Below are 13,588 nucleotides of genomic sequence, written 5' to 3'. Positions count from 1 at the left end.
TCTGGAACAATATAATTTGCCATTATAACTGTGATATATGTTTACAGATTGTGTTTTAGATATACGTGTCCAAATGAATATATAAATGCTTATTTTCCCCATCACTCTAGGCCTCTGGTGATTTCCCACTGAAATAGGATGTACTTAAAATTGCTTTCCACATGGCAGCCCATTACTTAACCTGTGATTAGTCAACGACAACAGACAGCCTGCCCACTCTCCACAGTCCTTACTTGAGTCTGGCCTCACAGCATTTTCTGCTTGTATTCAGAATGATGCTCCATTAGAGCAGGAGTTACTTTCATCACCTTAGCATTAATCATCTATTTACACATTTCTTGCCTTCCTTCTGCACTACACAATAATCTCTGAGATAGGAGTTTACCTTGTGCAAAGAGTCTTGGTTCTTAAAAATGCTTCTGTACACATAGTTGGAGCTCAGTACATTGTTGAATAAATTAATGAACGTCGACAATTGTGATCATTAATAAAATAGAAATTAAGAATAAGGCTGCAGCCAGCCTTTACTTTGTCCACCAGGAGAATGAAAAATTGAAGGCAAACACTCTGAGAGGTAGCTGATGTTTGTTAAAATGGACTTTGATTCATCTCTGCCAGCTATAACGGGTCAGGGTCACATCTTCTGGTAAGTGATGTAAACTTCCTGATGTCAGTATCAACAGCATTTGCTCTTCCAAAGCAGTGGAAGAAAAATGGACAATTTTCCATTTTCACTCTTCCTGCCCTTTCAGTCAATTAAAATGTATGAGAAACATGTAGCATCATAGTGATGATAAATTGTCAAGGCACTGTAAACATTTTACACGTAATGGTTATAGTTAAGTAGCCAATGTATCATCCATCTCTATATGCCTTTTCATAAACAAAGAATTAGAAATGTGAAATATACTATCGTATATTTTTTATAAACTAAACACAACATTTTCATCCAGAATGCTGGATTAAAATTATAGGAAAAACAGCAGTTGCAGGAAAATTCTTAAATACAACTGCATCAGCATCATTATAACATTAGATCTGAGCAAATGATTTATTATTTGAAGCTGAAGAGTTGAAAAGCCAGAAGAGCACCACCTGAGCTACACAAACTAAGAGGAGCAGAATAAAGCACTTAAATAGATAAGTAAGCTTTGCACGTCTGTGAGTAGATGATGTAGACAATTGTTAAAAATAGTCTTATAGAAGTACAACTCCACACAAACTATTATCAAGACACTGAAATACCATAGCAACTTGACTCTGAGGACCTCAGTGTGTTACTTTGCATATATTTCCATAAACCATAACAGAAGCTAAAGCACCAGGAATCATTTAGTTTCACAGATGTAAACACAGAGGCTGCTCCTAAAAGTGTGATTGTAGATAAGAACCCTGAAGCTGTATTAACTGTAAAGGAATCCGCATGCCTACAAGTGCTTGGCCTGTGTACAGTGCAGTAATTAATTTTCATTACTCTGATTTACTATAAATGCTTTCTGTGCTATCTCATTCTACAGACTGCTATGACATAATAATACAACCATCATTTAGAATCTCTACCCAGTACAGTGACATGTCTTGGGGATGAGAAATAGCCTTAAATGTAATTAAGCTTCTGATTAAATAATTGATTTTCCAGTCCCTGACAGATTAGGTCTGTAGATGGAATATTGAACAGCAAGTATTTGTTTCCTCATGTGAGTGAGTTCTTGGTCCTTTGTGTCCTGCAAAGCCTACGGGTTATGTCTATGAAGTGTCTCTTCAACTTAACATCTTCCTGATTCTGCTGTTGACTCAGTAAGAACTTTTCTTACCTATCGTTGCTGCTTAAATGCAGTTTCAAAAGTTTTAACTAAGTGAAAAATTCATATATAATTTCACGTCCTTTCCTTTAGCTTACAACTCTCAATAAATACTATCACTTCTATCTTTCTTTCCTTTTTTTTTTTTTAACAAGAATAACCAAGAACCTATGGACTGACCAAGAGAGAGTATGTCTTCTCAAAAATCAGAAAAATGTGGATGGAATGGGGCTGCTCACACTTTTTTAAAAATTTTTAATTTTATTAATTTATTCAGATTACAACTCAATTGTTATCCCACCACTTGTATTCTTCCATTCCTCCCTCCCTCCCACTATCACCCTATTCCCCTCCCTAGACCTAGGGGACCTCCTCCCCCACTATATGGTCATAGGCTACCTATCAAGTCTCATCTTGGTAGCCTGCTTATTCTTTGTTTGAGTGCCACCAGGCCACCACACAACAAGGACATATGCTGAGCCATGTTCATAGCAGCCTTATTTATAATAGCCAGAACCTGGAAACAGCCTAAATGTCCCTCAGTTGAAGAATGGATAAAGAAACTGTGGTACACTTACACTATGGAATACTACTCAGCTATTAAAAACAAGGGAATCCAAAAATTTGTGGACAAATGGATGGGACTAGAAAAGATCATAATGAGTGAGTTACCCCGGAAGCAGAAAGACTCACATGGTATATACTCACTTATAATGGGGCTACTCACACTTTACAAGACCCCTTTGATCTCACACAGAATCCAGGAATGCTACTGTTACCCAGAGAGCTTAGCAGTGGCTGCCTCTCCCTCTCTCTTTTGCTCTTTATTATTTTTCTTTCCTTACTATTTCCCCTGCAAGATCTGTACTATCAAGACACCTTCTATTAAGTCACCTTTAACTCACATCCTGGATGATCCAAAGAAGAATGAAAGATTTTTTTTTACCAGCAACACCACTCCAATAAAAGAGAAGGTAGTGGATTTACTACAGTAAAGTTTAAATCGATCATTATGTTCAGTGTGCAAAGTCTTAAAAATCTGAAAATCTTAAATTATCTCAAACTATATAGAGCTTTAGTCATTAGAAACGGCTGTGCCAGTTGGTTAAATCTAATGGAAAATTGTACATATTTTAAAATTTTGCAAACACTAAAATAATGGCTTTTTAAAATCACAAACTTCCTATTCTACCTCTGTTTTAATAGTTTCTCCCTCTAGTGAGAAAGACAGAAGACAGAGAGAGAGGGGGAGAGAAAATTATTCCTTGATGTTTTCCCCCTGGGTTCTGAGAATCAAACTCAAGCCTTTCGGTTTGCAAAAATACTTTACTTTAATATATATGTCTTCAACTTCTAATATATACTTACATATTATATACATATACATATATATTATATAAGTATATATTTGATACATATATATTAGATATATATTATATATGTCCATTACATTCATTACTCTAGTTCAGAATTATCACTTTGATTAAATAATCTTTTATAATATTTCTGTGCTTAACATGAGCTCTGCCTTTTTTTATATTTTTTCAGTTGTTGAAGTTTCTTTAGTTGGAATACAAAGCTATACATATTAGTGGAACTCCAAGTTGTAATAGATTCACATATTGTAACATGTACTAATTAAACTGTCTTAAACATTCATCATTTATTTATAATGGGAACTTACAAACTCCTGTTGCACAGCTCTTTAAATGCACAGTACTTTTTTATATTTGCAGTTATGCTAATACAGTGACTAGAGCTTCTTGCTACCACCTCTTGGAATTCAGCCACACACTGATAGTCTTCCCACAGACTCCTCTCCTTCTGCTGCTGCCATACTCTGGCACCCATCATTTTGGTGTAGAATGTATTTTTAGCTCACATAAGGACCTGATCTTTAATTTAAAAGTCATACATGTTGGTACATAATATTCAAAGTCTTAGAAGCTCCAACAATGTAGTATTTGTTTTTATGAATGAATGCTATCATAATGTTCTACTTATAGGCTTCTAGAACCCTCTGGGTCCTTCTACTTTGCCTTTCTCCCATGATTCTCTCATCTAGAGTCCCACTAGAATGTCCTCTCCTCCGTCGCAGTTTCCTGGTAAGTGAAGGCTTTCGTGGGACATGCCCATTGGGGCACAGGGGTCCCGCTCAAACTAAGGCACCAGCCAAGGACAATACAGGCGGTAAACCTTAAGACCCTACCCAGATCTAGCCAATGGACAGAACACTCGCCACAGTAGAGTGGAGAGTGGGATATTACTTTCTCACATACTCTGGTGCCTCACCTTTGACCATGTCCCCTGGATGGGGAGACCTGGTGGCAATCAGAGGAAGGACAGCAGGTTACCAAGAAGAGACTTGATACCCTATGATCATATAGAGGGGGAGGTAATCCCCCTCAGGAACAGTCATAGGGGAGGGGAATAAGGGGAAATTGGGAGGGAGGGAAGAATGGGAGGATACAAGGGATGGGATAACCATTGAGATGTAACAAGAATAAATTAATAAAGGAGGAAAAAAATTTAAAAAAAAAGAATGAATGCTAATAACCACAGTTTTATTTTTTTTTAACCCATGATGTATGTAGATCTACATTACCAGCTACTTGTAGGAAATTGTAGATATCTGTAAATAGAAATGAAATTTAAGCCATCTCCTACTAAAGCAATTGTGGAGAGGGGGCATAGTTATAGAGTCTGGTAACAGATTTCATTTATCATTTCCATTAGCAAGCTTATGAAGTCATGTTCATATTTAACAACATTACTCCCAGTGTACAGTAATCATGCCAGAAAACCTGCAGGTGCTAGGTAAAGCTGACGTGTTTCCACTGCATATTTCACATGAGTCACAAACATCATTGAAATATTCACCACACTAGAAAAGCACAAATAAACAGGTAAGCATAATTTTAATTTATTTTAACAGAATATATAATAATTTTCATTTTAATGCATAATCATCATAAAGTAATCAGAACAATCTTGCCCCATCTTATTGATAGCAAGTTTTAGAAATTAAGTACAGACTGAAAGTTTGCAAAGTCCTGTAATCCAGGCTAAGTGTACTTTATGTCCTTACAAAATGTTACTGTAATTATTACAATTAGAACTTGAGTGAAAATTTCAAACAACAAAGATAAAGAGACTATGCTACTGGCAACAGAAAAAAAATGCGATGGAAAAACTTAGAAAAAAGATCCCAGCAAGGAGAGGCTTAGCACTCCTACTTTCTAAGCATACCTAGTATGGAGAGGACATCAATTTACTAACATGTTTTATTTGAAGACCTAGTACGGGCAAAATTTGGTATTTCACAAGGAGACAAAGAAAGCCAAGAACAAATAAAAAGAAATCTGCTCCTAGACATAGTGGCACTAAACATTAAAATATAAAACTATACTAGTGAGGTAAAATAGGATCACCTATGAAGAAAAAAAAAACCACTCAGAATGGCAGCTGGTGTTTTACCAGCAAAAACAGAAACCAGAAAACATGTAACTACTAGCTAAGGGTGATTTTTAAAGTATTAACTTTCAGCTAAAATTGTATACTCAGGAACCGACTTTTTTCGAGACTAAGGGTGAAATAAAACCATGCCGTATAAAAATAAACAGTGACAGGCAAATGAAATATACTGGTACAGTAGTGGCACAAATGTTATGGGAGTTACAACCTAAGTTCTGATTGCATGAGTTTGAACCTATATTTTCTACTGCTAAAGTGACCGAGAACCTGTACTACATAGAGCATGGGCCTAGGGGAAAACCCGCTACTACTATTCTGCTAAAGGAGCATAGCAATAAAAGGACTCCTAATGACATATTGCTATACCTATGGATCAAAACGCCATTCAGCCTTCATTAGGTAAGCTTCTCCTTGCAGTAGATGAGAAATAACCCAAAGACCCAAACACAGACAATGTGTAGAAGGCAGGAGACTTTGGAGCATTAGTCCTAAATGGGACATCTTCAGGAAGCCCTCCTTCGGAAGGCCCAGGGATCCATGCAGAAAAAAGCAGGCCCAGTGATTGTCAAGAGTTGGAAGTCACAGACTCCAAACACAGTGTCTTTCTGACAGAAGACTGATGCACATAGTAACTTACAGAGACACCATGGCAGCACATACAAGGCCTGCATAGGATCAAACCAGATGACTCCCTAGCATTCAGAACAGAAAGTGGAGATGGGATCTCACCCCTAACCATAAAAATATCTGCAATTAATACCCACTGGCAAAGAAAAAAGAATCAGTTTCCTCCAGTGGTGTTTCACTGAGTATATGTGCCATGTTTCAGGGAAGGCCCAGGCCCAGGAGTAGTTGGCCAACACAAAACCAACTCACTGGTACTTCTGTAAGCTTAGTACCTCATCTTGCTTTGTTTGAGTATTTAATATTTTAATGTCTTTTGCTTGTTTATTTTGATTTTGGTTTTGTGGGGTTTTGTTGTATATGTGTTTCTTGCGTTCCTGTTTGCTTTATTTTTGTTTTAAAGAGAGCAAGTGAGAAAAAGAACATAAAGTTGCTTGAGCGCGGAAGATCTGGGAGAAATTAGAGAAGGTAGATGTTCATAAATATATTGTATGAAAAATTATTTTCAATAAAAATATATGAATTGAATTAGAAGGCAAAAGCTTTTTTGATAGTTTGACAACTCTACACGTTCGTAAAATGACTTTTCATCATTTCATCCCTTATATCCTCCGACTCCCTCTCCTTAAAGAACTGTCCTTCTGAGCTGGAGAGATGGCTCAGAGGTTAAGAGCACTGACTGCTCCTCCAGAGGTCCTGAGTTCAATTCCCAGCAACCACATGGTGGCTCACAACCATCTATAATGTGGTATGGTGCCCTCTTCTGGCATGCAGGTGTACATGCAGTCAGAGCACTGTATACATAAGAACTGTCCTTCTTAACAAGTCCCATTCTCATTTTCATGTCTTCATTTTTTTTGTATGACCCACTGAGTTTTGAGTTACTTGTCCCAGTTTTTGGTTCAAGGTTATTTAGTGAGATGAGGGCTATGTATCTGTGGGTGCACTTCCAAAGACCATGACATCTCCACCCTCAACAACCATGGATTGCCAGCAGTCTCTTTGGAAGGAATGGGTCTCATAGCCCCTCCCCCATCTGTGAAACAATGTTGACAGGACTAGTCCTGTGCAGGCCTTGTGTGGCTTGAGTCTGTAATGTCTGTTAAAGCATTGCCCCGCCTTTGTTTTGTTAACTTTGTGGAGCACGTCAGATCTACTGGTTAATCAAATATTGAAAATAGCCCTAAGAATTTGATGTGTACCAGGTTTCCTATTAAGTGGGAGGACACCGACGCTTTGGAGCATTTAAGTATACAGTATGGTTTTTCTGCTGTAAGAGGTGGCCTTTAGCGGCAATGCTATGCACACCCTGACACCACAATGCATGCAGACCTCCCTTCTGAGGATTATTCCTGACACTGCTTGAGTATTTGTCCTGCTAGACACGTATTGGTGACTGCAATCCTGCTGAATCCAGCTATCCTGCTGAAGCTCTGTGCTGTCACAAGCAGCACTAGTGGGACTACACACAGCACAACTAATTCCTTTCACAGCACTGAGTGAGCATGGTGCACAAGGGTGGACATCACACTCCTCTTAATCATCAACGAGGATGGATGTCATCAGACATTTATCCAGCCATCATATGTCATCATTTTTAACTCTCTCCCTCTTATGCACACTTCCAATTATTAATTTAGTAACCAAATTGACTCTAGCTCTCCATGTGTGGTTCGACAAACACTTAACTGTTCCATCACCCTTAATGTTCTTCTACTTGGCTTAGCTCCTTCTACTGGATTCTTTCTGCTTTTTCTACAATTTGAGTATATTTTACTTATACCAAAACCAGTGCGGGAGTTTGTTTCTCAGTATAATAGAATTGGCATGTGAGACTTAATAGGGGTGCTTAGGCTCAGGCAATTTAAATAGCATATATACTGTGTAAGACTCTCTCGAGATGAGTCATGGCATAAGCAGGTGATTTTAATGGTAAACAGACTTCTTGCATTTCTTTTGCTTTCTCACAACTTATCCACTTGATCTATTAGTGGACACAACCAAACCCAGTTCTGACAAACAAAGATATATCTTCAACATTTCACTTATTGGCCAAACTAAACATAACTTCATATATATACCAGTCAGAGAATTCTGGTTTAACAACTCATCTACAACAATGATCCTTCAGTTATTTCCTTTGTTGTTGGAATAAATTCTGTTACCAAAGTCAGATATTCCCTCTAGTGGCACTGATGTCTTTGTGTGTTTCATTTCTTTAAGCATTAGCACATTGTCTAGAACACTGGAGTCACTATTCGAATGTTTCATCAGCTTTAGATTCAGGAATCCTTTGCGAGAACAAGCCTATACTATGTTTTCTATTCCCCAGAATGCCTACAGTGCTTAAATTCCTATAAGAGTTATTATAATGAATCCTCAGTATGTACAATGGCTGAGGTCATGAGTCCTTTGGCACAGTGCCAGCACATGAAAGACTCTTATGAAATATTTAATCAGTTACAAAGTAAAAACAATATTTTTATATTTAATACTTTTAGGTGATACAAATTTAATATTTAAAATTTTTTCCTCACCATAAATACTGCATACTTTATAAAAACATATTTCTGGCCATCTGGCTTTTCTTTCTGTGGCAATTTAATAACTTTGAACTTATAAACATGTGATTAACTGAAATATATTCCTTTACAATAGAATATTTTCCATGCTATAAATGCCATTCTGGATTTCTATAATTAAGTACAAAACAAAACATAATAAAATTTTTATAAGCATTAGCAAAATTCCTAGAACTGAAGGCTGTTATTTTTTCATGTCCCAACCCCTGAAAACAATATGCACATAGACACTTACTGTGATGTGAGTAATATTTCATCTTTATCATTCTTCAACTATATGTAGAAAATAACAAAGAAATGACCACTATTTGAAAGGTAGGCCTCTGCTTTAAAGCCAGCTATAGATTCAGACACTGACTATGCTGATGGATTTTATTGTTCCTCATATTTAAAATGACATCTGAGTATTGGAAGCAAGAAAACGTAAAATTTAGAAGTCATGATCATGTTCTTTCTTAGTGACTTTTTACTTCAAAGAAGTGACAATACAACGGCCAAGACTCGCAACATTCTTTGCCACTGTGATTTGATGTGTTCTCTACTGTTACTGTTCAAATTGTGAACACTTTATAAGATGATAGAAGAGTTCCTCAGGTCAGGGATGCTTTGCAGCTATATGTAATTACCACATAATTTTGAGAACCCTAATATTCACTTGGTTTACCAAAACCCTTGCTAGAGTAAGAATTAAGTCCAGCTGGGAGTGTTTAGAAAGGCAGAGGTACAGAGCAAGCATAATAAATTTGGTGAAAAATAGAATCCACGTCTGGAGTTGTACTTTGGCTTTGAAAGCAGCAAATGTCACTTAGAGTCAGCGAAACTGAAAATCATGTGGTAGCAACCTGAGAGGCCAATGCTATGGGAGCTGGGAGGAGTGTTAGCATGTGTTGACACTGCATACCCTCTAGTGTGAAAAATCCTAGAAATGGAAACCAGGAAATTTGCATAGAGTAGGAAAGGTCCATTGTCTAAGGGGGAGGTTCTCTTGCTCTTCCCTGAGACTCCACCCCGTCCATGGGTCCAGCCAACTGTCCCAATGCTCTCCATTGTGCTGTGACTGGACAGGGGACTCACTTCTGCACAGGCTTTCTTTCTATTGTAGATGCTGGTGAATGGGGAATTTAACAACTTGAGCAGACTAGCTGGTTTTCTTTCTAAGGAACCAGAGAAGGGCCTGTTTGCCATGACACTGAGCCTGGTTATGTCACCTGGATGTTAGGCAAGAACAACATGAAACAGTAAGACTAGTAAGGAGGGCAAAAGTCAAAGCCAGTGTGCCAGTGTGCCAGTGTGCGTTGTGCAGTGCTCTTTATCCATCTGTGGACCAGCGCGACCTTCCTAATCATTTCAAACAGGCCTATCATCTGATCATCAACCAATCACACTTCTGTGACCTGGTAAGAGTAGATTAGTCAGAACCTTTACATGTAAAGCATGAAACATTTTGGAAACAGTACATTATGATTTTCATTGTCTAAACAACTGACTTGAGTGTACAGTACTGCTATAAGAATAAAAAAACAAAAACAAAAACAAAACAGGATTCCTGCTCAGTTTGTGACTTCCCAGTGATGGAGGCATGTAAGGAGAAACTTCACTTTTCAGACTATTACATGTAAATACTTGGAAGCTTCTCAAAGAGCCTCATGGGAATTGTGCTCTACTCCAGTTTTATGGAACTCGTATGTCACGGTCAGCCAAGAGTAAGGCCCCTTTATGTAGTATGAGTAAATAAAAGTGCTTTAGTGGTAATGTGCTTGCAAAGAGCTTACAACACTGGCTCAACCCTGACGTCATTAAAGTGCTTAGTTCACACCTACACTCATCTCCTATTCCTACAGTCCAGCTAAATATAGGATGTCAACTGGAATTCACCAACTTCTCCAAGAAGCAACTTTCCTTAATTGAAATGCTTCTGTCAAAAAGGAAATGTAAATGCAAAAAGCCAATTCAAATTCTTTCATGACTTGTATTTTTTTTTTATAGAATTGCAAGCCAAGGAATGGGAGAAGCTATAACATTAAAAATCATGACACATACAACAAAAGGTGTTAAAGTCTACTACAGGGTAGGTAGCTTGATGGAGAGAAGAGGGATTCAAAAGCTTTGGTTTTCTTTATGTGCATACACTGGGAGCTTTCTCATTTGTGAATGTTCCCCAAGTCATGCACACTGTCTTTGTGTCATTCTGTGCAGACATCAGTTAAGTAATCCTAAAGTTCTCTTCCCCTCACACAGCACCAGTGAGACTTTCCCCGCTGACCATGATGGCATACTCTCAATATCGTCCCCACTCTTTTTCTGGAAACCAAACCAAAAATAAAAACAAAACACTGAAGCAAAATCTAACATAGCTATAAGGTTAGCAACACGTGGAATTGCTGCTGATACAGTATATTTTCAGAGGGAGCAAAACCATATTGGAAAAAGACCAATTCACAATCAGAAAAGAACTGGCAAGTTGTGGATGCAAAAGTTAACACCTGTATTTCCAAGATTTAGGCTCAGCAAGCCTGACATTTTGTTGCTGATATGCAGATGAGATGCAAGAGGAACAGAAAGGATCATCTTATAATACAGGGTCAGTGCTGTGGACACAGCTCTTTTGAAGTGACAATATTAAAGGCATTTAACACAAGTGAAGTAAACTTCTTCCTGCCTATCATGTGTCTATCTACCTACTCATCCAACCATTTGTCTATTTGTATAATTCAGAAACTCTACAAAGAGAATACAAAATGCCTTTTGTGATAAAAAAAAAACACAAACCTTTAAAACGTTTAGAAAAAATTCTCATTTATTATTAGTGCATAAAAATAATCTAGTCATGTTCAAAATAAAAATATACACAAATTCAATTAAAATAAATATAAAATATATAATTCCTTACAAGGACTTGACTGAACATCAAGTTTCCTTTTTGCCCAATCTCTTCACCTACCTTCTAGATTCTAGAAAATTCTAGAATCTAAAATTTCCCCTGCTGTTCTCCCTTAGACACTCTGAGGCTATCAGGCACAATTTGCTTTGGTAATGTTTCACATTCATTTTTTTTTCTTCAGGATTTCCTAGTTACATAATCACATGACAGTTTTCATGAAGATGGCATTTCAGTGATGTTTGTTTGGCTATTCTAAAATTATAAAACCGTAGATGACATGTTGGTATTTTATCCTCTTTTCATTACTTTTCCCTTCAGTGTTTCCTTCTTTACACACATGTACTACACAGTACCATGTATTTTTCATCTAAATTTCATGCACCACGCACGTGGATTTTCAAAGACACCTGCATTCACACCCATCTCTATTCTTTTACTGTCTCTCTGGATAAAATGGTTAGAAAAGTCTTTTACTTTTTAAATTAAAAGATCTGTATTTTGAATCTTAATTGGTTTCTATCTCCTTTATCATAACAAGTAGTTAGGCATTTCTGTCTATTTTGTTCATTTTTTCATCACTGCTTCCTGATGGCTTCTACATATTCATCAAATGAATCTCTACAAGAACCATCATGGAGAATAAATGATTAAAGAAAATGTTGAACATGTCATAAGAAGACTTGAAAATGAAACAAATGAGAAATGAAAACATTACATTGAAAAATAAAACATAGACAATAAAACTGATCACCACTCCTGAAGCCTGAAGTAGATGTCAAGAGATTATTTTTAATAAGTAGAGTCAGTTTTATGAAGATGTCAGTTTTCCCTGGGTGAAGTAGAATTGTACAGCCCTCACTCAAAGTACTAATATAGCATTGTGCTGTAATTTGTGTGAAATGATTTCAATATGCATAAAATGAGATTATATAAAAGTGTTGCATAAAGGATTATTGCTCTTATTTTAAGGTGTAAATCATCTGCTATTTGTATTTATGTTATTTAATTTTTGTTAGTGTTTTGGATTAGCATGCACAGTAAAAGGTTTTATATTGGAATTCTCATGTACCCTTGTTCTTGATGATCATCCTCCCCAACTCACACCCCAGCTCTGGTCCCCTTCATCCCATCAGCATCCTCCTTTCAAACATAAGATTTTGGAAGTGGGAACTGAAATCCTATATCAACTTTGTTTTCAGTTCAATTTTATTTAAATATTGCTAATGAGTTTAAACTTTTCTTTTTCTTTTTCTTTTCTTTTCTTTTTTTTTTTTTTTTTTTTTTTTTTTTTGTACTGGAAAGCACTGCCTTCCAAAGATATTATTCAATTTCCAACATTGTAAGTTTTTTCAATGTTGGGGAGAAATCATTCCATCTGGAATGTATTATTTCATTAAGCACAAACACAAAGTAACAATAGCTTTTCTCCAACAATTCTGATAACCACTCTGACATACTTCATCAGTTTGCACGATGGTGCGTGCACTTCCTCTGCATATGTTTGACCATACTTCTGCATCCCCTACATCTGTATTTGTCTCTAAGTGATCTGCCTTTTCTCCAGCCCCAATTCTTCCATTAAATTTCATTAAGAAGCCTGCAGTTCCTTTTTTCTTAACACATCTCTTTTAGTGCACTCATATCATAGTCCCACATGTGGTTTCACCTACTTTTTAATATTTAAGTCTATTTGTTTAGTCTACGTTTCCTAAAGGCTTTGACTACTCAACTGTGTTGCTTAAGATATAAGGCATTTTTATTGTTACATAAAATAATTCATTGGTATTTTGATCGGATATTGTTATAAATCTGAAAAAAAACTGAATAGTTTTATGTGCACATGGGCATGTGTGTTTATGAGAGAGAGAGAGAGAGAGAGAGAGAGAGAGAGAGAGAGAGAGAGAGAGAGAGAGAGAGAGAGAATTCATTTCATGTAGGACTTCAAGTATACTAGGCAAGACTTCTACTATTAACGTACATGTTCAGGCCTACTGACTTGTATTTTACGATCAGAATGTGCCACATACCAGGGATTTCCCCTAGCTCAAACTGCTTTTGCCTCCTGAGTATTAGCACTGCAGAGTGATCATATTCAACTAGTAGTTGACCCTTTCTCAAAGCAATCTTTTTTGTCTTTCTTTCATTTATTTATGTGTATTATTTAAATAATTTATGCAGATTACAGCCCAAGTTTTAACCCCTTTCTTGTATCTTCCCATTCCCTC

At 36.8% G+C, this 13,588-nt stretch overlaps 1 long non-coding RNA gene across 1 annotated transcript; it reads left to right on the top strand.

Moving 5' to 3' along the window:
* Positions 1–3,868: 3,868 nt before the first annotated feature.
* LOC311593756 lies at positions 3,869–12,093 on the top strand. Its single transcript, XR_014777836.1, has 3 exons — positions 3,869–3,907; positions 10,469–10,550; positions 11,989–12,093. It is a non-coding gene; the product is annotated as an uncharacterized lncRNA (long non-coding RNA).
* Positions 12,094–13,588: the final 1,495 nt, after the last annotated feature.

This window comes from Acomys minous (assembly GCF_964271855.1).
Source record: "Acomys minous genome assembly, chromosome: 3".
Classification (NCBI taxonomy): domain Eukaryota; kingdom Metazoa; phylum Chordata; class Mammalia; order Rodentia; family Muridae; genus Acomys; species Acomys minous.
Note: the sequence above shows the minus strand (reverse complement) of the source record. Positions and strands in the feature narration are given on the sequence as shown.